The 26,958-nt window shown below is 35.7% G+C and overlaps 1 protein-coding gene across 3 annotated transcripts in view; it reads left to right on the forward strand.

Annotated features, from left to right (window-relative positions):
- Positions 1-14,726: 14,726 nt before the first annotated feature.
- LOC148950841 (116 kDa U5 small nuclear ribonucleoprotein component) overlaps positions 14,727-26,958 on the forward strand; it is a 103,049-nt gene continuing 90,817 nt past the window's right edge. Inside the window, exon 1 of one of the 3 annotated variants that reach the window (XM_089090476.1) lies at positions 14,727-14,783. The gene's annotated coding sequence lies outside the window, so the exon portion shown is untranslated. Of the gene's footprint in view, positions 14,788-26,958 lie in introns of all 3 variants that reach the window. The other 2 variants (XM_089090478.1, XM_089090477.1) reach the window with 2 other exon arrangements.

The following is a 26,958-nucleotide window of genomic DNA, read 5'->3' on the forward strand; positions in this document are numbered from 1 at the left end:
GCTTCTACCGATGTCTGTGAAGGCAATGTCACCTGTAAGAGTGGAAAAAAACTTATTGTTATTGCTGCGACATATCTACTCTAATCTACTTCTATAAAAAAAGAAGAAAAGAAAAAACGATATACGAAGAGTAGAAAAGAGGAGAGGGTGGGAGTGGTGAGGGGTATAGAAGTTATATTACAGAAAAGCTCAACTGAATATGCAGGTAGGTACAATCCATCATTGGACCGTGCTCTAAATGCTCAAATAGCCTGAACTATTCGGATAAATAAAGAAATGCGAGTATGTTAGCAACAGAAAACTATATATAAACGTAAGGTCTGGATTTGACGTCAAAGATGCAAACGCACATTTCTTTTGCAAGATGCATTGAACACAAATAACCATTCTACGTTAGGTAGGAATTCTTATGATTAAATTGGATTCTACAGAATGCTACGTCAGTGACGCTTTTTCACAAAAATAAGGAGGGAGAGGAAAAAAACAAGCTGTTAATGATCAAAAGTGGTACTTTTTGATTTACTTATTAATCGAACTAATTCAGTACTTGTCCCTAACATTCACAACTTCAACCAAAATCGGGTTGTACTGGTTGTTACTGATGCCGGTAAAGGCAATGTCACTAGTGCAGGTATTCATTAACTGAAATAAATACCTTGTCCTCAAGAAGTCGGATAATAGTTGGTGCATAATAATGTTGCCTGAACCTTCCACACCTGGCTTGTTAAACCAGCAACAAACATTTATTTGACTCGGTCGCGAATTTATTTGAGCGAATCTCAAGGCTTATCCTTGGCGTACAGTCCTTAAAAAAGAGGAGGGAGGGCTGCACTCTTTCTCCATCTTAATGATACTATTTCGTAGTAGCTGATGCCTCAAAGGTTAAAAATCCACCTGAATGCTCTTTCTTACGAGGAAATGGAAACAATAAACAAAAAATATAGTGACGAAACTTGGATTTCGAGAGGCTTAAAACGTGCTAGTTTTTTCTGCATAACTTTTTTGTGCTTTGAAACTTCGAAATATTGGAGTTTACAATTAAAAGCTGCACCTTCCGATAAATTGACCATAAGTTTGGGGGTAAGTAGCCAAAGTATTTGAAATTAAGCTATAATATAGCTGTGATTTTCCGGTCATTTATCGTCTCTATAATTAGTGTAAATTGTAAAATCTTTCCCTTAATCTTTTTTGTTTGCTCACTATTTCTCACTGAGTAGGCTACAGCCTTGAATTAACCCAATAAAACGTATATAACTACGGCCCATTTCCAGATTTATCATTAGCCTATAACCTATAGCCTAGACTAGGTCAGTATTTGCTAGTTTTCGGTTCACTCGTGGTTCGGGTCTAGGCCCTGGGGCCCTATCCCGAATTCCTCCGTCTCCCCTAAAAGTTTGTTTTATAGAATCTAGGGGTTGAAAGGAATCCCACCATTCTGTAATTTTCTAAATTTATATTTTGATAGCCTACAACATTGAATTCTAAGTAGATCATGGTATGTTTATTTCTTAGCTATCTCATTATGGTACTAGAATAGAACATTTCTGAAGTTTGAAAAAAAAACATTTCAAACATTTCATAGCCTACCTGTTATTTGGCACAGCATGTAATTTGACTCTTTTTTCTTTTGCATTTTTTCAATTAATATCGTACCTTTTGGAAAAGCATCGAATGCTCATTTTGGTTCTTAGCCGGCAACCCTTAATAATAATCAGTTTTCTAAGCACAATACTTCTTCTTCATATCCATATCGCAGGATTTACTGTTTAATTTCAACCTGCTAATATTGAATAATTTCCCGGTCACCCGGTCGTCGTCTGAATCACACTTAGCGTTCCGAACAAAGAAATACCAGCAATTTAAAGGGAACCTCGACAATTATGCGGCGTAGGTAGGTAATGGAAATGGTCGTAAATTTAGTCTAAAGCTAATGAGGGTTAAAGTTCTAATAAATCTGTTGAAATTAAAATGGTATAAAAATATTGACACAAAAAGTAGTAAATTATAAGAATCGCCCCGCCATAAAAAACATAAAAATCTGTTTGTACTTTATTAGTAGCCGGGCAACACGCGAAAGAACCGCATGATCAGATATGATAATAATCAGTTGGTTTCCAATGTATAGGGACTGAATAAAGGGTTTCTCATTCCGGGAAGTATATTGAAACTGTAGTTTTTGGAGGTTCATGGGGAATAAAGATACCTAGGTTAGGTTAAGTATTTAATATATGCTATGCTTTACCCCCACACCCCCCTAGTGTGAGAATATATAACCCAAATTTGTTTCTAAACTATTATATTTTTATCACAATTTGTTTTATTTCATTAGCATTAACCAAACTTCACTTCTCGCGTGTTGCCCGGCTACTAATAAAGTACCAAGCTGTTCACCATCTATAAAAAAAAAAAAATTATATTTGATATTTTCTGCATGATTTTTACCTTTGCACTTCTGACCACTATAGCAAGGGAAATAAGCTTTGTATTGTCAAAATATTTTGGTCTTGAACCATCTTTTAGGGGCATGCATTCTTTGTGACTGTTTGTATAAGTCAAACCATTTAGTACGTCACCTAACTTTGTGGCATCGCTTAGAAAGTATGATAGTAATCAAGGCCGTATCCAGGGGGAGGGGTCAAGGGGTTTGAATCCCCCTTAAAATATGAAAAAATTTAATTTTTTTTACTTTTATAACTTTAATAAATTAAATAATATTAACATGTTGATTACTAAATATCAGTATATGTATATTAAACTGACAATGCATATTCAGTTGTATTTTTCGCATTTTTTTGTTGTTGTTTTTTTCGAGGAAAAAGTTTTTTTAATTAATTTCTGTTTAATTTACATTGGCATAGTCTTTTCAGGGGAAAATAAAATAATACTTTAGATCTTTTTGTTTTTTTTTAAAGACTTTATAGTTTGGCCTGCTATTTCTATGCTGGAGAAAAATTTTCAGCACTTTTTAACAACATAAAGCCTTTTAAAAATCTGGACACAAATAGTAGTGTTTAATTTAGTCTCATACCTCCTCTATTTGACCTGAAATGGAAAACTTGATACCATTCGCAAAAAATCTGTTTACTTTCTTTGATAGCTTGGATACACTTTCCTACGACAACTCGCTATTTTGATTTGATTTAATTTTAAGAGCAGAAGTAGCCCCGAAAGTTTGAACATAATACCCTCAGTCGTTCTTGGGATACTGCTGAGATGCCTTATTGGGAATTAGCATTAACACAGTGCATTTTGACTTAATCTTAAGACAACATTTAGTTTTTAATCATAAAGGGCAAATGGAAGGGTGAGGGTGGGAGGGGGATTAGTTGCCCTCCAATCACTTTTGACTATCAAAAAGGGCATCGGCCCTTTCTATTTTCAATCGAATGAGCCCTTTTCGAAGTTCCTAAGGCAACTCCTTCGATATGAAGTGCCCTGGTCTAAACAGAAACAAAAAATAATAATACATTATACACACATCGATCTTCACTATAAAATGTCAAGCCTTCCAATCACTTTCGACAATTAAAAAGGGAACTAGGGTTTTTGATTTCCAATCGAATGAGCCATTTTTGAGTTTCTATGACAAAGCTTTTTATAAACACCTTAAATGCCCCCAGCGCATAAATTATAGCCCCTACCCTAAGGGCTGTGAGGGGGGTTGTCATCCTCAAAGACCTAGTTTCCAGAAGTACTACGTTAAACAAAATGGCTATCTCAAAACTTTGATTGGATGTGTTTGGGGAAATGGTGGGTGTGAGGGAGGGGGGGATAGTTGCCCTCAAATCACTTTCGACTAATAAAAAAGGGCACTAGCCCTTTGAATGGAAGGGGGGTTAGTTGCCCTCAAATCACTTTCTACTATTAAAAAGGGCACAAACTCTTTAAATTTCCAGTGGAATGAGCTCTTTTTGAAGTTTCTACAACAACGCTTTTTATAAAGACCTTATATTACCCCAGGGCATTACTTACAACCCTTGCCCTGAGGGCGGTTGGGGGGAGGGGTTGTCATCCTTAAAGACCTAATTTCCAAAACTTTCAACTACGTTGAATAAAATGGCTATCTAAAAATTTTGATTGGATGTGTTTGGGGAAAAGTCTTGCGTGAGGGGCGTTAGTTGCTCTCAAATCACTTTCGACTATTAAAAAAGGGCACTAGCCCTTTGAATTTCCAATGGAATGAGCCCTTTTTTAAGTTTCTACAGCAAAGATTTCAATAAAAACCTTATATATCCCCAGGGCATAACTTATAACCCTTGCCCTGGAGACGGTGGGGGGAGTGTCCTTTTCAAAGATATACTTTCCAGAACTTTCAACTGCGGGGAACAAAATGGCTATCTCAAAATTATCATTTCAGATGCGTGGGAAACAAGTGGGCGTGAAAGAGGGGTAAGTTGCCCTCCGATTATTTTGGACAATAAAAAAGGGCACTAGCCCTTTGAATTTCCAATGGAATGAACCTTTTTTGAAGTTTCTACGACAATTTTTTCTATAAAAACCTTATATATCCCCAGGGCATAGCTTACAACCCTTGCACTGAGGGCTGTGGGGTAGTGTCCTCCTCAAAAATATAATTTCTATCTGGAAATCAACTACGCTGAACAAAATGGCTCTCACAAAATTTTGATCGGATGTGTTTCGGGAAATGGTGGGCGTGCAAGGGGTGTTAGTTGCCTTCCAATCAATTTCGACTATTAAAAAGGGCACACGCCACTCCAATTTCCAATTGAATGAGCCCTTTTTGAAGTTTCTGTGACAACTTCTTCTAAACGAAGTGCCCTCGTCTAAAGGAAAAAAAATAATAAATAATACATTGTGCCAACATCGTTCTTATATGCCCCAGGAGCATAACTTACAACCCTTGCCCTGAGGGTTGTGGGGGAGTGTCCTCCTCAAAAATACATTTTCTATCTGGAAATCAACTACGCTGAACAAAATGGCTATCTCAAAATTTTGATTGGATGTGTTTGGGGAAATGGTGGGCGTGGAAGGGGTGTTAGTTGCCTTCCAAAGTAGGGGGAGAAGTATTACTACGGTACGAACAACGGGACGAACAAGATCACAGCCAATCAGAGGGCTAGAATCCGTGGACGAACAAGATCATTGACCTCCAATGAGCTAGAATACTTAGCGAACAAGATAATGTGCATATTTCGAGGTCAATCAACGGTTAGTAATACTGGGCTAACAATGTGACATCATCAGACTCCCAGGAAATTTCAACAATGAATTTATGTAACTGTTATATTACAATTCAAGGGGTGCCAGCACTGTACGAACAACAGGGCTAACAAGATCACATGCCTCTTTCTAGGCCAATCAACGGTTAGAAATACTAGGCTAACAAGATTACATCATCAGATAAGGAAATTTCACCTGGTGAACATTCTTATCAGGGAGTTAGAAATACTGACGGGACAAGATATCTGTAGGGCCGTTTTATTAGAATAGGAAGTTTTTTTCAAAAGTGCTAAAAAATCTAGCGTCAAGAGCAAGATATTGAGGAGGAGGGGCAACCCCTTCATATATAGAATAATTTCTGTTCGTTTTTAGTTTTAATGCTACTCCTTACTTTCAGTAAAAAAAAAACTTGTTTTGTTTACTTAATTTTTAGAAGGCATGGGGTGTTATCCTTACTTATCTTAGTTTTTTTTCGTTTTGTGTTTAACTTGGTTGTTTATTATAATCTCTATTTGTTTTGGGTTTAATTTATTTGCTGGTAGCGAATTGTTGTGGTTTTACTCTTGGAAAATTGTCTGACTTTATTTCTGCATATTTTTGGTTTATTGTGGCTCTTTACTTTTCTTTGAAAAATTTCTTTTGTGGAATTTTTTTTTTTTTAATTAATAGTTCTTCAAGAACGGCCTGTACCCGATTTTATACGATCATCTATGATTTGGGATTTGGCTCATTGTGGACTTCGGCACCGCGCCGTTTTATTGGCAGCACGCCGCCAATGAGAAACGTGTCAACATGAAAAAAACTTTTGGTGGCACGCCAGTGCCATGGGCACTTTCAGCACTGTGGCGTGCCGCTGGTCTGTCTGTATTTAGCATTATGTTTTTGCAGTGATTTATTAATTTCGGTGTGCTAAGTAAGCTAATGTGTTAAGTGAGTTTGTAGAATAGATATCGAGTTCTAACCAGAAAATGGGAATAAGAGCCTGCAGAAAAAATAGGGAGTGCCATATTTAAGTAGAGAGCGGGAAACCTGGGATCCCATAAATTTTTCGAGATCTTTTTTAAAGAAATTGTTCTCTCACTGGCAACAGTTCACTTGATTTCATGCACCATAGTTTATAATTTATTTGAAGAGGTTCACAGCAATACAATTTTCTCTCTGCAGATCTTATTTTGCTTTTTTTATATACTATAATATTGAAAAGATACAAAATCATTTTCTAATACATATTTTAAATCCTTCTTTTTTTCTTTCTTTCATCCAGTGGTATTTGGTCCTCCTTTCTGCGTTTCCTCTTCTTTTCGATTTCTTAGTAATGGGTTTGTGATACTTCACGTAATGGATAAAATCAAACCGATTATTGTTTCCTTTTCGTACTCCTGAAAGAAAAAAAAAACAATCATGTTTCTTTCTTCTTTTTTATCTAAGACGCCTTGCTTATTTTTAATCTAATTTGTCCCTATGTCTCTATTATTCCTTCACTTTACTACCTATCTATCTTACCTCTTACTCGACGTTCCGTAGCTTTCTACTTTTATAATTCCTCACATACATAATTTTTTCTCTCCTAGTATATTTATCTACCTTTTTCCTAAAATCTTTTTTTTTCATTCCTACGATTCTCCATCCATTAATTTACCATACAACAATTTCAAATTCTCATTCTAGCTAACCACGGCGACAAGGGACTGCTCCAATTCATTAGGCCTATAACATATAACATTAAAATACAAATTTACAATGCATACACGTTTTGGTAGTTTAAAATACATTCACTTTTCTTATAACACTTTAAAACGCTTTTCACTATATTTACGTAAATAAAAGAAAAAATTAAAAATATAGCACCATTATTTTTTAGTACATCACATTTCAACCCACTCGACTCTCGCTGGGCCTTGCGTTGTTAGGTAGCAACAATAATCTTCAAAAAAACTCCCAAGAATCAAATATTTCACAATCCAGGTGAATCGTATCCCCCTCAACATATAAAATAAATTCAACTAGTTTAAAATAAATTCCAACAGTCATTAAAAAAATGACCAAACCTGAAATCTATGGTCTAAAAATTCATAAAATCCTATATTATTTCTACTTTCCCTAAAAATTTACTCAATTTTTTCATAAAATAAACTCCACTTATTCAAACCTAACTCTTCAAGTCTAAGACCTCAAACTTAAACCCTACAGTCTAAGTCCCAAATACTTCAAACCTACACTCTATGATTCTTTTTCTTATTTTTCTTTTATACATCTATTAAGACAATCAAACAATTCGTGATAACGAACTTTTAGTAAGGACTGACTCGGCCAAATAGAAACCAAAAGTCTAAAAGACAAAATTTTGTGAACGATAGATACATCATAAGAATTGACTTTTTATCCTGATTCCAAATATACACAATTTATTAGGTTTAATGTTACCATCAAAACTGACAAGCCTGAGAAATTTTTTTATGATTTTTAAAAAAGGGAGAAATATCCCAGAAAAGTCAGGATATTTCAATGAAAATTGCACCATCGGATTCAGCCTGTCATTGAACCCTATTGTAGAGGAGGTTTCAAGCCCCTGTCTTCAAAAATCTGACTTTCTGTATCTTTTTTTGCCAGAAGAATGATCATGGATGTGAGTTTTTTCTTTTTGTTTTTACAAGGGGTGATCTTACTGAATTAATGGTCCTAAAAGATTGGTAGAGGTCTTATTCGAGCGGATATCAATAGTTCTAGTGCCTTTTTTAGTGACCTAAAACAAAGGAGAGCAACTACCCCCTCCCCCCTTATACGCTCCTTTCTTCCCCAAAGTCATCAGGTCAAAATTTTGACATCCCCATTTCGTTCAATATAGTTGAAAGATCTTTTAACTGTGCATTTGGGAATGACATGACCTTCCAGCCTTTGAGGAAAGAGCCGTGAGGTATGGAATTTGCCCTCGGTTAACATTACGAATTTGTTAATAGATGTATACAGACGTTTTTGGGGGGAGCAGGTAGTATTTTATACACGAGGTGATTTTCCTCGTGTAAGTTTTCCGTGGGGAGGGCATTTTCGGGGCTGAACTTTCCAGGGAAAATTTTAGACGGGGGGAATTGGCCAGAATTCCTATGCAAAATTTCTTTTATTTGTCTTAATTTCTATTTAGTGACTCAATTTTAGAGAAATTCTTCGTGGGGGAATTATCCACAGCAGAAATTCTCTATGGGGGAGTTTTCCAAAAAACAATCTTTCGATTGGGGAAGATGAATTTCCAGGAAAAATTTCCGTGGAGGGGAACTTTCGGTTTAATAAAAAGAAATCTGTTTTCAGATTAAAGGATGCCAGGGAGAATTTACCGGCCAGAATTGTCCGACAAAATTTCCCGAAGGTAACTTTCAGCGAGGATGGAATTGCCTGGAGTAATATCCTAGGGGGTATTTACAAGAGAGGAACTATCCATTGAAAATTTGTCAGGAAGAATTTTTCATTCGGGGGGCGGGGGGATTTATCGGTGTTATTTGAAAAACAATCAGAAGCTATATTTTACTTTCTGGTAAAGGAAAATAGCATCATTAAAACTTGAAGCGAACAGAATTGATTCCGTATATGAGGATGGCTGCTTCTTCTTTAATGCTTCGTTCTTTACGCTAAAGTTTGACTTTTTTTTCCCAATTTCTTAAGAACGACTCCTGAAACACAAAAGTCGTTTAATTAGAATAAGAAGCTTTTTTAGAGTAACCTACTAAAAAATCTTAGCGAGAATGGCGAGGGACTGAGGAGGGACGGCTACCCTCATATATCAAATAGTTCTTGTTTGTTTTAAGTTGTAATGTTGCTCCTTACTTTCAGTTGAAAATTTGTTTTTTTTTAATTTATTCATTTTTAAGATCTGTCTCGCGTCAGTAGCTGTAATTTGTCATTCTCAGGATTATTCAATCTCTGTGCTCTAGTTTTTATTGCGTATTTTATTGCAAAATTTTCGTTTTTTAAAATTTAATATTGGATAAACGATAACGCTTTCCGTAAAATATATGAAAGCTAGAGGATTACAAAGTGTTCTTTTCCGTAGACTTTTCTTGCTTCATAAAATGGTTTCACAATATTATGTATTAACAAAACATTTGAACTGTTTGAATCTATGGAAATATTGTAAGAGCCACAACAGTGTTCATGTGTTTTGAATTTTGCATGCTAAAATTGGGGGAAGGGAAATACCTTAAATTGTTGTTTTTTTTAACATATATAAGAACTTTAACACAAAATAACGATTATATGCTAAGAATATTTCTAAGAAGTCGTAAGTTGAAAGTATAATCTTCAACTCTTGCAACCAAGGCCATATTTTGCTTGTTTTATTTTATTCTATTGTTCACTTTTCCATCTTGGCAAAAAAAGAAGAAGAATGCAAAAGAATTAAATTCGGTAAGAGAATAATTCATTTAAGTTCAGAAATATATTTTACTTTGTTAGTTTAAATTAGATAATTTGGCGTAACTACGAAAATGTAGTTTTCGAATTTTGCATTTTGTCATATCCATTCTAAAAATTTGCTTGGTTCTCGAAAAAAAGAGAGGAACAAGGTTAAAATTTCGTGCAAAATTCAACCAAATCCTCAACTTTCTTTTTTCAGATTTACGGTACGATTTTAGATTTTGATTCGACTTTAACTACATTTAAAAACTAAGCATGTCACTACAAGGCTTCCTTTGCAGAAATTATGGAATGTACTCTTGGATTTTGGACCTTTACTACTTGATTTTAGAATTTGGATCGAAATCAGATCAAAATTCCAGACCCTCTGATATTCCACTGTAACTTCTTCTTTTTTTTTTTATCAGATTCAGTGTGATTTTGGGCTTTTGGTCCAGCATTCACAAAATCTCAAAGAGTCTGGATTGCTACCCTGTCCGTTTCTGTGGAGATGGAAAACCAAGTCAACTTCAATTTACGTGTATCGCGGTATCTATTGTTCAAATTTTGTCCTAGTTAAGGCTTCCAGACTTAAATTTAAAGGATATAAGGTATTTGCAAGAATTAGATGCCTACTATTTTTCTTTCTCTTTCTCCAAACGCACAAAGTCCGAGCTTATTCTGTGTTCGGCTGCACATAAAGAACAAAAGCTGCTTCACTATTGCGACACAGAGTGGGTTGAAAGGTATGGTACTGTAATTTTTTGATTTTGTTGAGTAGAATAACAGGTATCACAAAAACACGTGCACAGGGGAAAGAGAAAGTTCTCATTTATTGAAAAGCAAGAGATTAAACAGTCGGAAAAAATCTTTTTAATCCTAAAGATTCCCGAGCATTGTTCCCTGTGTCGCATTTTCTTCGAATTTACATATCGTCGGCTGGGAGGATGATTGTCGTATCTGACTCGAGACGAGTTTCAAGAAAAACGCGATTGAAGTTTGAAACGCGATATCTTTTTTATTTAATGACGAAACCGGGATTTTTTTTTATTTCGACTGTAGTCGCACTCAAGGGCTACAACCTGGTTGAAATTTCGTTCACCTGGAGCAACTGGATATTGAGATATTGCTTGTTGAAAAACAGATACGACAAAACGCTCGCGGAAATTTCTTTTTACGGAAAACCAATACGACAATTTTGCTCTGAAAACTAGCAGCGTAAATGTCTTATCTCTTAGGAACTCAGTTTTGCAAGCTTTAAATTTTAATCAATTTCGAATATAAAAGCATAAGAAAAACTCAGCACTACTTCGGGTACAAAGAAACATCGTTCCAACGAAACTGGACCTACTTTTTTATGTTTTATCGAAAAATGCTTTGTAGTATGCTTGGTCCTCCAGCGGCATGAACTTTAGGAGGCTTTTCACGTCCTTGATCTTTTCCTCAGACAAGGAAGAGAGCCTAGGGAGTGGGCCTGGCTCAAGTAACTCCTCAATCACAGTAACTTTGGAGACTCCCCTTCCTTTTTTAACTACTGCAGCCTCGGGTGCAATCTTCACCAGTTCATGTGAGGCAGAGCCAAAATTCTCCTTGTAATACACTCTTTTGTGCTCAGTTGAAACAAATCTCAGTTCCTTGACTTTTGTGAAGGGAACTTTCGAATATCCTTTGTATTCTTTGGAGCAGCTCTGAAAATCTAAGAAGTCAGAACTTTTCATTTGGATCACAATGTACGGTTCCTTTTTCCTAGCTTTAATCATAAGTCGAGTGAGGGTCAGAGGTGAATGAATTTCCAATTTAGCAAAGTAATGTTCGATGGCACTATGGACAGCGTCCACTTCTTGGATCGATGAGTGTCCTGGCTCGCAAAACTTCATTGTAATGGACTGAACAGGGGGGAGCTTTTTCAAAGTATCCTGCATTTGGTAGCTCATGATACTGTTCCTATTTTGCGGGTCACAGGAGTCAGACCACGTTATAAGCTCTTTGATATTTGGATGCCCTGAAAAGACTTTTGACAATATAGCCGCCACTGCACTTGCAATGTCATTTCCGGTCCGCCCTCCAATCAACTCAGACCAGAGAGCACAATAGATCTCCTTTTTCGTCTGTTTACTTGGATCTGGTTCAGCACTGTCCTTGTAATGCAGCACAGCAGTCAAGTTATAAGTATTGATCTTTCTTTTGTAAAAGAAACAAGATGCGTTCCCTCTTGGCAATGCAAATACATTTTCCAGATCAAAACAGAGGACTGGCTTGGTAAGCAATCTATCCATATCTCTTTCTACTTTGGTTTCTGCTTTTGACCTTTTATGATTTTCAAAAATAGCTCGTTTTTCGTCAGATACCGTAGTTCCATTCCTGCGTGCAACATCAAATTCTTCGCACAAATCACACCGGTCATTTTTTGGTGTGTGGAACGACAAGTTAAATTCTGTATTGAACACTTTCCTGTATACAGTTTCTGAGGCACTCTTGCGGCCCTCATCTTCGCACTTTTCACAATATAAGCTATACATCCGAGCCATGTTCAAGTTAGACTCCAAATATTGTTTGGAAGTCTCAGCCCTTCGATAGTGGGACTCGATCTTTGGAAAGGAGTTAATGTGGTTACGTATGAAGTCCATGTCTTCCTCTGATGTTTTGTTTTTGGCGATCTTCTTCCTTGGAGGCGTGGGCGTTCCGCAGGTATTCTTCTGCTCGTGAGCGTAGTGCACTCTCCTCTCGGTTATGTCGAACGTTGTCAGATAAAAAGATCTGCAAACCTGCCTTTCTTTTCCGTTGATGACAACAAAATACTGGTAGGTGTTTTTCCTCCTTGTCACTTGTTTTTTGTTTTTCTTCTTAGGCAGGCACTTTGTGGTTTTCAGATAAAACATTTTCTTCATTTCAGCAGACAATTTCCAGAAATTATCAAAAGCATTCTGTCTTTTTTCGGGTGGGATTTTGTGACATTCGTAGAAGCAATCTTCAGTACACTTTGAAGGCTGCACAGAACGGACTCTGCTATGCGTTTTCTTAGTCTTGGGGTTAACGTAGGCAGTCCCATCATTATTTGCTGTCTTGATCTTAGTTTTTATCCATTCGCTTTCATTCCTCAATCTTTTTCTCGTTGATTTTTTTCCAGGGTCAACGCCTTCTGTGACATTCCTATTTCCAGCTACAGGCTCTGTAAAAGAATTTGAACCTCTCTCGACATCTTCAAAATAACTAGTTTCATTATTCCGATTAGCTTGTCCATAATCAGTCGAAACATAAACCAAGGGCAACGGGGAATCGGAAAGAACTCTTTCACCTGCATCAGCAAAGCTTGACTCGTCTTTGTAAGAAATGATGCTCGGTTCATTTGCTGATGAGCACTCAGCAATACTCGGTGCATATTCCGAATCTTCGTCAGAATTCTCAAGGTCTTCGTCAGAGCTGTAAAAGAAAAAAAAATTATAGTGGTTACTCCAGCGATGGGCTCAGTGAAGAACTGCAGGTCAGGAAAATGAAATTTTCAGTAGACTAAAGATAGGCTTTGTAAGGATAGACTAGTCTAGGCCTAGTAATAGCAAAACATATTTTTAGCTCTAATATTTATTAAAGGGGAGAAATCAGATAAAGAAAAAAAGGAAATAGACCATTAGATTTTCTATTTCCTTGTCTATTCCCCCACAAAGCCAGATACACCTTTAGGCTTAACAAAACAGTTTGATTTTTCTTTAAACTAGCTTTATTTGGTAATACACATCAGCTGCTGATGAAGAACTGGGTATATTATCCAAGCACCCCTGGTGTTTGGATAATCACTAACTTTGGACAAGCAACCGAGCATAATTTGATTCAAATAGAGCCTATATTTCCAAGCAAGCTCTTAGTCTTGCATATGTATAGATTTAGATTACCTTGTTGTGATTAGCTCAATTTGATCTCAGAAACTTTTTTATACTGAAAATTAAGCTTAAAGAAAAGTTAGCAAACCCTAGTAGCCTATTTTTTCTTTACAGCACATGTCTGGGATTGAATCTATTTATGTTTGAGTGGTTTTGTATCCTACAAGGCCTATAGGATCATGTGTTTAAGATTGGGCAGTATTTTCTAGAATTAGCCTAGAATTAGGCTATGCTTAAACTAAATTGTGTATTTGTCATTAGACTCTACTATTAACTATCAATGCATTCAAAACATTCAGCAATCCATATGGCTAAAATATTCAGCCTAATCAAATAGCCTAGGCTAGCCTACTTGTTCAAGAAAATTTGATACTTCCTTTGAGTTCTGCAAATTAGCAAATCGCATTATGAGATGGTGCAGTGGTACAATAATGTGCGTAAATAGACAAGACAATTCTGTTATCTAGGAATAGAACCATATTCCTAATTCAATGCTGTTTCCAAATCAAACTATATATGCACCAAAAATCATAACAAATCAGGTAGCCTATTTGATATACTCTTGGGTAAAGGTGCAGTGTAGCTCCCCCTGTACTATAGGGTGCAGAGACCCTACTCTATACTATACTATAGGGTGCAGAGGCCTAGAAGAAATCGACACTTTACCTGCCAAATTCATCAAAAATTGTTTCAAAATCCCTCGCCAAGTTTTTCCTTGGACGCGCCATTTTCTTCTTTTTCTCTGAAGTGCGTGACGGCAAAACAGCCAGATACGACAATTTTCCAATACGACAATTTCGCTAGCGGATTATCAGCGATAATGTCCGATACGACAAATGGTTTTTGGTCTTTTACTCAGGAACGGTAGCCAGTAGAGCAAAACAAAAAGCAGATTCAGATTCTACGCAAAATTTTACACTAGATGGCATTCATAACTCAATTTTGGCCGGAGATGCCTAATACGACAATCATCCTCCCAGCCGACGATGTGTTATTACTCATTATGCAGTACGTGCCTTTGGAGTTTTAAACGACTTTAAAAGACATGTCTGTTTACTCCTTTCTAGTAAGAAAATTGGCTTCAGTTCACGGAACACCACCGGAAAAAATTTTCAGAGACACCGGAGAAGCACGAGCTATCCGCTACCTATAAGAAAATCGGCGCGGTATCAGGGTCAAGCTCATTGGCTGTTTCATTTGGCCTCTTCCGTCCTCACAATGCTGCACAAGGACGCAGCTTAAGAGCTTTGGCTGAAGAAGAAGAGAACTAAAAATAGAGGCTAATAGAAGAAGAAGAAGAATAAATAAAAAGAGAAGGATTTTTACCACACCAGTACCAGCAAAGTTTGTAATATATTTTAAGTGGAAAAGGCTGTTAATTAGTCTCTTATAAACTAAGGCTAATTTCGAACAAGCCGAAAGATTCTGCTTAAATTTTGAAAGTGACGTTATTGTACTTTACCCCCCCCCCCTTAATGTGTATAAGACATAGCCTACATAAATGATTGACATTGTTCATTATAAATGGGGACTTCGTAAGTTTCGTCAAATATAGATTAAACTTATTTAAAGATAAGAATGTGTTGCATCATCTATATAGCCTAATGATTCCTTTTAATAGGTATATTTCAGTTAGGCCTACTATGGGTTCAGTTGTAGGCCAGTTCTTTCTTTAATGTAAATTATAATGAACTACATAGATCCTTTATGTAAACTTCAGCTATCTATATAACCATGATACAGGTGAAAGTTAAATAATCTATATTTAGCCTATAGCCTACTGAACTGTTATGAACCTTTATTTAACTGGTAAATTTCTACCAAATCACATTATTGACTTACACATAAAGTGAATATACCACTCGATGCCTTTTTTATGCTGATTACAAATATAATAATCATTTGTATTGGAAATGAATTTCAGCCCCCCCTATAGCCTAGGGGCCCCCCTGGTATTTATTTAGCCTTGTGCCATCTCATAAGGAGACATGTTAAGAAAACTATTCTTACTTTAAAATATGTATAATGATCCTAGTTCTTATATTATCCAACAGGAGAACCTTTATCATCAAGTCTTTCCTCTAAAAATCCTCAAAAGAGAAAAAGTTTCCAAAAATCACCACGTTGAAAATTCAATGCTTAAGTCTTTTGAAATTGCCACTATAAACTGCCACCAAATAAGTTGTTTTATAGATAGCGTTTAGCACGGGTTTAGCATGTGTGTAAAAAAATGTTTTTAATATTTTTTTTTAAATAGCAGTGGCGAAGGGCGAATATCAAAATATGAATGCTAAAGACCGGCATGAACGCTATCTATAAAAGAACTTATTAGGCGGCAATTTAAAAAGACTTAGGCATTGAATAAAAAACGTGGTGATTTTAGGAAACATTTTCTCTTAATCTGGAAAAAGAAGGATTTTTAGAGGAAAGACTTGATGATAAAGGTTCTCTGGTTGGATAATATAAGAACTAGGATCATTATACATATTTTAAAGTAAGAATTGTTTTCTTAACATGTCTCCTTATGAGATGGCACAAGGCTAAATAAATACCAGGGGGGCCCCTAGGCTATAGGAGGGGGCTGAAATTCCTCTCCAATAGAAATGATTATTATATTTGTAATCAGCATAAAAAAGGCATCAAGTGGTATATTCACTTTACGCATAAGTCAATAATATAATTTGGTAGATATTTACCATTTAACTTTAATATAGGCTAATTCATCAATCTTGGAAGCTGCTCTCTTTATTAAACCTCTCAGTTAGTGTAGGCTAGAGTTTGTTATCTATTATAATTATGTGCTATTGTCTTTTGTTAGTGTTTCCAGTTCATATTATTGACTTACAAATAAAGTAAGCATAAAAAAACATATTTTTTTTTTATGCTCTATACAAATATAATAATCATTTTTGTCTCAAATGAATTTTACCCTCATCCCTATACATACCAATTCAGGGTAGGCTATATATTTGAACATTAGGGGAGCAGGAGGAGGGTTGCCACCCCTAGTGATTTATCACCAGCCTATTGCTAGTGATTTTCTTATAGCTAGTGACTTATAGTGAATTCTGTTCTAAAACTAGTGATTTTTCCTAAATCTAGTGATTTTCCACAATATAGTGCATAGATTCATGATCCAATTAAATAAATCATGCAATAAGCTAATTAAAAAAAAACACAAAATAGTGAATCACTACAATTCCTAATATGTTCCAGATTAACATTTATGTAAATATACTGCCTTTGAAACTTCCAATTTCCTACCATGTGTCTATAGCCTATTAGATATAGACCCCAAAGTGTTATCATTCTATTTTTCCTATTTCACAACATTTGCTCAGGTTGAATTTTTATCTTCCTATTTATGGTTTTTTTTTTTCTCCATAATTTATCAGTTCTAAATTGGATTTTCTTCTGTTAAAATATTTGAAAGTGGAGTGAATGGTGGATATGAATGCACCCTCTACATCTGCAAATAGAACAGAAATGTAGTCATTAAAAAATAAGAAGGTATAATAAATAACAAATATAATTTTTGAAATAAAAAAAGAAATCATTGAAAATGAAAATAGAACTTGGAGTTTTTGTAATAGGATTTATAATACAACTAGACCGATTAAATCGATTGTAGTTCGGTGATTGAACTTGGTTGGGAGTAAAAGGGTGGGGGTATCTACTCTGGGAATTGTATTATGGTTTTAATGTTTACTTCTAATATCTAATCAAAATTCCAATAATTCTCCAAATTCTCTTATTTGTAATTGAAATACTTAATAAGCACAGATAACATCCTATTCTTTAAGTTTTTGGATTAATGTGCTAATATATGAAACAGTTTGTGGTAACAAACTAAGAATAGAGCAACACAGGTCAATAGTAACTGAAACTCTAGAAACAGAATTTTGATACCAATAAATATATCATCAGCTTATTATGTTAATTCCAAATATATAAGATTTAAGCTTCATTTAACCCATACAAGGCTAAGAAACTGCAAAAATTTACCTGATGTTCAAAAGAGAGAGGAAACACCCACTAAAAGTAAAAGAATTTTAAGTAAAATCAAACCATTAGATTTAGTGTATCAGAGAACCTTACTGTAGAGGCTTCAAGCCCCTATCTGCAAAAGTGTTGAATTTTGTTTTATATGCCAGAAGGAAAATCATTGATGTGTCTTTTCTTTTCTTTTTTCAGTGGCAATTGTATCAAGCCAATGGTCCTAGAACATTGGGAGAGGGCTAATTTGAACCAAAATTAAAATTTCTGGTATCCCTTTTATTTGACCAAAAAGATCTGATGGCTACTATTCCACCTCCCATGTCCCTTTTTTCCCAAAAATTGTTTGATCAAAAGTTTAAGATATCCATTTTGTTTAGCATAGTTGAGAGGTTCCAAAACTATACTTCTAGATTTAACATGACCCACACAGCTCCCGAGGATAGGTCTGGGGATGAAAGTATGCTAGGGATAATTTTCTAAGGATAATGTATGATCTATGAAAACCAGTTTCATGGCCAGAAAGACAAATAACGTGACAGAATCTATTGGACTTGTATAACTTGGGTTATATATTTGCATATTAAGGGGAGGAGCCTAAGGTTAGGTTACTTTGCCCTAATGTGCAAATATATAGCACAAATTGCATTATCATATAAACTAAAGTATTATATTTTTATCATACTTTGGCATATTTCATTAGGATTAACATGACTTTACTTGTTAAGTGTGTTTTGTATAATTAACAAGTACCTTTTTTTTATTGAAGAAGCAATAAGACCAATGCTTATCAAAATTTTTGAAGGATAGGACCAATTTTTTCCATGAAAATATACATAGGTCATTTTCAAAATTGTCTCTGATGTTTCAGTAATTATACTAGCTCAACTGGAGTAAAAAGAAAATAGTTCCTATATTTTTTGGAAAGAAGCTGGGGTTTTAAATTGATAAGATCACTCAATAACTAATTTTCAGTGATTTGGGTATAAGCCAAGGGTACTTCTCTGGGAAAATACAGAGAAGAAGCAAGGATTTTGTTCTACTCTTCATGAAGATGTAAAAAGGCATTTTTCAAAATTTCAAGGGTAATTTTTGCTTGACAAAATGTCAATCTAAATGTATTTTCCAGGTCTAGGGAGTAATTTTACCCCCTTTCTGTTGGTGTGCCTATATAGAACATGGTAGAGAAACAAAACAATTGCTAATTACAATTAATAAAGAGTATATTAATTAAGATCAATTAATAATAAGTTTATAGTGTTATAACTATAGTGATTTCTAGTTATTTTTAGTCAATAATCTAGTGATTTATGTGGTGATTTAGTGATTTTTTTCAAGAATCTAGTGATTTTTATTTTCACCTGGTGGCAACCATGGGTGAGGTAATGTTTAAACTTACCTCTCATTTGCATCAGAAATAAACTTTGCCCCCCCCTTCCCCTAATGTGCAAATCTATACCCTGAATTGGTATATATAGGGGTGGGAGTAAAAATTATTGTGTTTGGAAAGAGCAAAAAAAAGGCATCAAGTGGTATATTTACTTTGTTTGTAAGTCAATAATATGAACTGCAAAATATTTACTATATTGTTTAGTATTGGACATTATTGTCTCACTAGGCTGCTAGCTACCACTGCAGCCAAGATTTTTGTTAAAACCCTAAAAGAATTACTGCATTCTTTATAACTATATGTACATGCTTTTTATAATGTTAAAAATGTTATTTTGATCTTCATATACAAGATGTCAACAATATTTGCTACTACAGTGTTTTACAAACATGCAGTTTTTTGTAAAAAAAAATTGATTCTGTTTTGAATTTTTTTTTTTTTTTATTACAAAAGGCACTAGATGTAGCAATTTCCTTTCAAATGAGCCATTAAACAGCTCTCTATAATTTTCCAGTGCCCCACTAGCTGCACAGAAAAAAAGAGAAAAAAGATGCCATCAATAGAGAAAATTGTGCTTGGAGCCTTTTTTCTTGTTTTTCAAGCCAATGAGTTTTCCTTGTTATTCAAGCCAAGGGACAGTTAGTTTCCTATATAAGGGTATTAGACAACGTGGTTTTAATAGTGTACTTCTTTTTTGATCTGACTTGTTTTAGGAGTTATGGGCTATTAAATTTCTTAGTATAGGATGTGATTGTCTCTTACTAGGTTGCAAGCTACTGCTGCAACCCAAACTAGATATATACCAGATTACAAACAGGAAAAAACCTTAAGCTTTTTCTTCTTTAGAATAGTACAAGACAAACCTCATAATACTTAACTAGACCAATCCTGTATATAACTAAATCCAAAATGTGCTATGTTTTTTTTACCAGGTTTCAGCCATCTGTACAGCCTTGATACCAATTAAACTTAAATAATTCCCATTTATAATTAACTAGATTTATCCTTTATATAATTCTGTATTATATTCTAAACTCTAACAAGGTTTCTAGCTACTGCTGCATCCCAGATATAAGTAATTAGGCTGATGCTTTATGTTAGTCTAATGGTGTGCCTCCTTTCAATCCCAGGAAAGTTGTTTGCTCTCATAATCCTCAACAGAATAAAATCACATATTGGCAGACACCTACATTCAGCAGCAACACAGCTTCTGTCCAAACTGCTCCTGCACTGACCTCATATTTGTCCTCAAAATGCTTCTGGAAGAAACCAATGAGGTGAGAAGGAAATTGTACCTTGTGTTCATTGATTTTGAGAAAGCTTTTGACTCAGTAGGTAGAACAACACTCTGGAAAATACTTTTACATTATGGCATACCGGAAAAAATCATTAAAATTATCATTGATTTTTACAAAGATACAGAATGCTGTGTACAAATGGGACAAGGGATTACCAGATATTTCAAAATAATGACAGGAGTAAAGCAGGGATGTGTCCCCCCTCCTAATGTTCATCCTTGCTGTTGACTACATCTTAAGTAAGTACAAGGGATATGGGATTGATATTGGTGAGCCAGCCAGACTTGGAGATCTCAATTTTCCTGATGATGTAAGCCTTCTTGCAAGCCAACTGCAGACCTTTTTTGGACTAAAAATCAACACAAATAAAACAAAAAGCATGGCTACCAGTGGATCTCCTCTTGATATTAAGTGTGGAGCTGACCAAATAGAGCAGGTGGTTGAGTTCAGATACCTGGGCAGTACAGTTGAAAACACTGGCTCACACACAAGAGAAGTCCAACCTAGGTTGGGACAAGCAAACAGTTCATTTAACCATCTCAAACAAGTTTGGAAATCTCAAAAATACTCCTTGAGGCTAAAGATACAACTGTTCCAAAGCAATGTTCTGTCAGTACTGCTTTACAGATCTGAGACCTGACACCTCAATCAACAACAAGAGAAAAAAATGCAATCATTTGATTCACTTGCTTCAGAAGAATCCTAAATATAAACTGGACCCAGAGGATAAGAAATGATGCCATCAGACAACAGGTCCAGCTACCTTTAATAACAGATGTTATCTGTCAACGTAGGTGGCTTTATCTTAGGCAAATCATCAGGATGGGCAGAAATTGCTTGCCAAACTCCATCTTCTTCTAGCAACCAAAAGGATCAAGAAGACGAGGCCTTCCTAGAAACACCCAAAGATGTTCACGCAGAATAGACTTGTCAAATGTACATGCATCCCTACAGCCCAAATGGGAAGACATACTAGCTGCAGCACACCTCCAAGATGACTGGAGACTTTTTGTGGATGCCCTAGGTGCCTCTGGAGGCACACGAGAAACTTAGGTCTAAGGTAAGGTAATGGTGTGCTTAGTAGTTCAGTAGTTACTATAGGCTATAGTTTGCTTTTTAATATAATTCTATATACAGCAATTTCCTGTAAAATGAGCCATTAAACAGGTCTCTATTATAATTGTAGGTATTTAATCATCATACCTACAATTATGACATCATTCATCAATCTTGAACTGGAAATGCAGTTTTTTCATAAAAAATGATTTTATATTAAAAATTGTTTTTGTTGATAATGGTTTCTAAATACAGCAATTTTCTTTAAAATGAGGCACTAACAGCTCTCTATTATGTTCTAGTGCCCTGCTAGCTGTGGAGTAAAAAAAACCGAAAGAAAATAAACCCTGCTGTCAATGCAGAATATTGTATTTCAATAAGCTTTTCTTGATTTTCAAGCCAATATATTTCCCTTGTTGTTCAAGCCAAGGGACTATTAAATTTCCTAAATAGAGGTTTTATATAAAGTCTTTTTCTTCTTTGGAATAGTAAGAGATGAACCTCAAAGAATCAGGCAGCTAGCTAAGTCCAATATGCACAATGGTTTGTTCTTCTAAAGATTCTCTTTTTATATACTACTATTTCAATCCTTTACGCAGCTTTGATATAATTTATCAATCTCTGAAGTTGCTCTTTATATTAAACATTTAAGTTAGTATAGGCTAGAGTTTGTTCTTAATTATATTTTTTTCTTTTTTAATTACAAAAGCATGTAGAGGTGACAAATTCCTGATGTTAATAACATAAGCTGCTACATTACTATAGAATTTTTTTTTTTTTTTGTAAAAAAAATGATTATATTTAAAAAATGTTTTTTCCCCATCAATCATAGGCAGTGCAATCGCGCTGCCTATGTAAAGAACAATGTTGGCACAATGTATTATTTATTTTTTGTTTTTTGTTTTCCATAACAGAGTACTTTGTATCAAAGAAGTTGTTGTAGAAACTTCAAAAAGGGCTCATTCAATTGGAAATTGTAAGGGCTAGTGCCCTTTTTAATAGTCTAAAATGATTGGAAGGCAACTAACACCCCTTCCACACCCACCATTTCCCCAAACGCTCCAATCAAAATTTTGAGATAGCCATTTTGTTCAGCGTAGTTGATTTCCAGATAAAAAATATGTTTTTGAGGAGTCTTTAGTCTTTAGGGCAATGGATGTAAGTTAGGCCCTGGGGGCATACAAGGTTTTTATAGAAAGCATTGTCGTAAAAACTTCAAAAGGGGCTCAATCGATTGGCAATTAAAAGTGCCAGTCCCCTTTTTAATAGTTGAAAGTGATTGAAAGGCAACTAGCCCCCCTTTCACGTCCACTGTTCCCCCCAAACAGTTTTGGGGGGCTTCATATTGAATTTTTTTTTTCCACACCAGGGCACTTTGTATTGAAGAAGTTGTCTTAGAAACTTCAAAAAGGGCTCATTCAATTGGAAATTGGAATGGCTAGTGTTCTTTTTTATATTCAAAGTGATTGGAAGGCAACTAACACCCCTTTCACGTCCACCATTTCCCCAAACACATTCAATACAAATTTTGAGATAGCCATTTTGTTCAGTGTAAATAGCTGAACAGTGTTTTGTTCATTTGTCCATTTTGTTCAGTGTTTTGTTCAGTGTGGATAGCCATTTTGTTCAGTGAAAGTTCTGGAAACTAGGTCTTTAAGGTGACAACCCCCCCCACAGCCCTAAGAAAAAGGGTTGTAAGTTATGCCCTGGGGGCATATAAGGTTTTTATAGAAATCTTTGTTGTAGAAACTTCTAAAAGGGCTCATTTGATTGGAAATTGAAATGGCTAGTGCCCTTTTTAATAGTTGAAAGTGATTGGAAGGCAACTAACACTCATTCCATGCCCACCATTTATCTGACACATCCAATCAAAATTTTGAGATAGTCATTTTGTTCAAAGTAGTTGAAAGGTCCGGAAATGATATCTTTGAGGATGACACTCCCCCCCCCCCTACAGCCCTCAGGATAAGAGTTTTAAGTTATGCCCTGGGGGCATATAAGGTTTTTATTGAAAGCTTTGTCTTAGAAACTTGAAAAAGGGATCATTCAATTGGAGATTCAAAGGGCTAGTGCCCTATTTAATAGTCAAAAGGGATTGGAGGGCAACTAATCCCCCTCTCACGCTGACCTTTTCCCCAAACACATCCAATCAGAATTTTTAGATAGCCATTTTGTTCAACGTAGTTGAAAGTTTTAGAAATTAGGTCTTTGAGGATGATAACCCCCTCAGAGCCCTCAGGGCAAGGGTTGTAATTTATGCCCTGGGGCATATAAGGTTTTTATAGACAGCAATGTTGTAGAAACTTCAAAAAGGGCTAATTCGATTGGAAATTAGAAGGGCTTGTGCCCTTTTTAATAGTCAAAAGCTATTGGAGGATAACTAACACCCACCATTTTCCCAACACATCCAATCAAAATTTTGAGATAGCCATTTTGTTCAAAGTAGTTAAAAATTTGGGAAATTATGTTTTTGAGGATGACACTACCCCCCACAGCCCTCATGGCAAGGGTTGTAAGTTATGCCCTGGGGGAATATAAGGTTTTTTTTTTATAGAAAGCGTTGTTGTAGAAACTTCAAAAAGGGCTCATTTGATTAGAAATTGAAAAGGGCTAGTGCCCTTTTAATAGTCGAAAGTGATTGAAGGGAAAGTGACCCCCCTCTCATACTCACTATTTCCTCAAATAACTCCAATCAAAATTTTGAAATAGCCATATTATTCAACGTAGTTGAAAGGTCCAGAAATTATGTCTTTGAGGATGACACTCCCCCCACAGCCCTCAGGGTGAGGGTTGTAAGTTTTGCCCTAGGGGCATATAAGTTTTTTATGGAAAGTTCAATTGTAGAAACTTCAAAAAGGGCTGATTCAGCTGGAAATTGAAAGGGCTAGTGCCCTTGTTAATAGTCAAAAGTGATTGGAGGGTAACTAACCATCCTCTCACGCCCACCATTTCCCCAAACACGTCCAATCAAAATTTGAGGCATCCATTTTGTTCAACATACTTGAAAATTCTGGAAATTAGGTCTTTGAGGATGACAACCCCCTCACAGCCCTCAGGGCAAGGGTTGTAAGTTATGCCCTGGGGATATATAAGGTTCTTTTTTATAGAAAGCGTTGTCGCAGAAACTTCAAAAAGGCCTTATTCGATTGGAAATTGAAAGGGCTAGTGCTCTTTTTGATAGTCGGAAGTGATTGGAAGGCAACTAACCCCCCTCTCATGCCCACCATTTCCCCAAACACATCCAATCAAAATTATAAGATAGCAATTTTGTTTAACATAGTTGAAAATTCTGGAAATCACGTCTTTGAGGATGACAGCCCCCCCCCTCCCCAGGGCAAGGGTTGTAAGTTATGCCCTGGGAGCATATAAGGTTTTTACAGAAAGCGTTGTCGTAAAAACTTCAAAAGGTCTCATTTCATTGGAAATGAAAAGTATCAGTGTCTTTTTTAATAGTCATAAGGAATCGAAAATCAACTAACCGTCATTTGATGTCCACCTTTTCCCCAAACGCATTCAATAAAAATTTTGAGACTAGCCATTTTGTTTAACGTAGTTGAAAGTTCTGAACATTAGGTTTTTGAGGATGACAACCCCCTAACAGCCCTCAGGGCAAGGGTTGTAATTTATGCCCTGGGGGCATATAAGGTTTTTATAGAAAGCGTTTTATAAAAACTTGAAAAAGGGCTCATTCAATTGGAAATTCAAAGGGCTAGTGCCCTTTTTAATAGTTGAAAGTGATTAGAAGGCATCTAAACCCCCTCTCACGCCCACTGTTCCCCCCAAACATTTCTGGGGGGCTTCATATTGAATTTTTTTTTTCCACACCAGGGCACTTTGAATTGAAGGAGTTGTCTTAGAAACTTCAAAAAGGGCTCATTCGATTGGAAATTGGAATGGCTAGTGTTCTTTTTGATATTCAAAGTGATTGGAAGGCAACTAACACCCCTTCCACGTCCACCATTTCCCCAAGTACATCCAATAAAAGTTTTGAGATAGCCATTTTGTTCAGTGTAGTTGATTTCCGGATAGAAATTATGTTTTTGAAGAGGACACTCCCCCCACTGCCCTCAGGGCAAGGATTGTAAGTTATGTCCTGGAAGCATATAAGGTTTTTATAGGAAGCTTTGTTGTAGAAACTTCAAAAATCGCTCATTTAATTGGAAATTCAAAGGGCTAGTGCCCTTTTATAATAGTCAAAAGTGATTGGAGGGCAACTAGCCCCCCTTTCACACCCACCTTTCCCCCAAACACATCCAATCAAAATTTTGACATAGCCATTTTTTTCAACGTAGTTGAAAGTTCCGGAAACTAGGTCTTTAAGGTGACACCCCCCCTCACCACAGCCCTAAGAAAAAGGGTTGTAAGTTATGCCCTGGGGGCATATAAGGTTTTTATAGAAAACTTTGTTGTAGAAACTTCAAAAAGGGCTCATTTGATTGGAAATTGAAATGGCTAGTGCCCTTTTTCAAATGGGCTCATTCGATTGGAAATTGAAAGGGCTAGTGCCTTTCTTAATTGTTGAAAGTGATTGGAGATCAACTAAGGAATAGTGCCCTTTTTAATAGTCGAAAGTGATTGGAAGGTTTGACATTTTTATAATAAAGAGCAATGTGGATACAATGTATTATTTATTTTTTTTTGTTTAGACCAGGGCACTTCGTATCGAAGGAGTTGTCATAGAAACTTCGAAAAGGGCTCATTCAATTGAAAATAGAAAGGGCTAGTGTCCTTTTTAATAGTTGAAAGTGATTTGAGGGCAACTAATCCCCCTCCCACGCCCAACCTCCCATCTGCCAATCATGTTTGACAACTAAATGTTGCCTTAAGATTTAATCAAAATGCACTGTGTTAATGCTAATTCCCAATAAGGCGTCTCAGCAGTCTATTAAGGCACTCTATTAAACCAAAAATGAGCAAAAATAAAATCAAATAATCTACCAAGCATGAAACTACCACAAATCAGCATTGATAAATAAATGAAACCCAAAACGAACAGAAATTACAATAAATAACCGAGGCAAACTCAAAACAAGCGAAAATTAACATTAGTTAGGCTCAAGAGACCTGGGCCAACCAAAGGTCAGTACATAATTTGCACTTTACTGGAAAAATACAAATGAATGTGCATTGTCAGTTTAATATACATACACTGATATTTAGTAATCAAAATGTTAATATTATTTATATATACCCCCTCCCCCTTAAAAGTAGTAATAACCTGCTCCTGAGTGTTGCCTAGTGGAAAATGATAAACAAAAATTAACAAAAAAATATTTTAATGCGATCATAAATATTTACTGAAATCGATAGTAAAAACCCATTGATTCAGTTACCGTCCACACCTTCTGGATGGATCAATATACAGCACACATACAACATTCTAACTATTTTTACTATAGGGCAACACCCCAGTACTTGGACAGTGTCTAATCTGATTAAAATGTATCTTTCACAATCATAGACAGATGATTCTGAGTCTAGTATTAGCTATGAGAATCAAGTATTAGCTATGATGTAGATAGTTTTAGATGGTTTGAACTGGGGTAGTTAAAATTGGTTAACTTCAATCTAGGAAAGCTTTTTCTTTAATATTCAAATACCCTTACATTGCAACACATTTAAATGCAATTATTCACCAACACAATGCTTGTCTTAAGCTAGATTAAATGCACCCTTAATAGAGTAAGTCTATGATTTAGATACTTAGTTCTAACTCTAAGATCCCATGTCCAAAATTGGGCACCATTTTCCAAGTTTTTGCTCAAGTCTAAGGTTGGGT

This window comes from Artemia sp. Qi Xiang Cuo, chromosome 6 (assembly GCF_049724085.1).
Source record: "Artemia sp. Qi Xiang Cuo chromosome 6, ASM4972408v1, whole genome shotgun sequence".
Lineage (NCBI taxonomy): Eukaryota > Metazoa > Arthropoda > Branchiopoda > Anostraca > Artemiidae > Artemia > Artemia sp. Qi Xiang Cuo.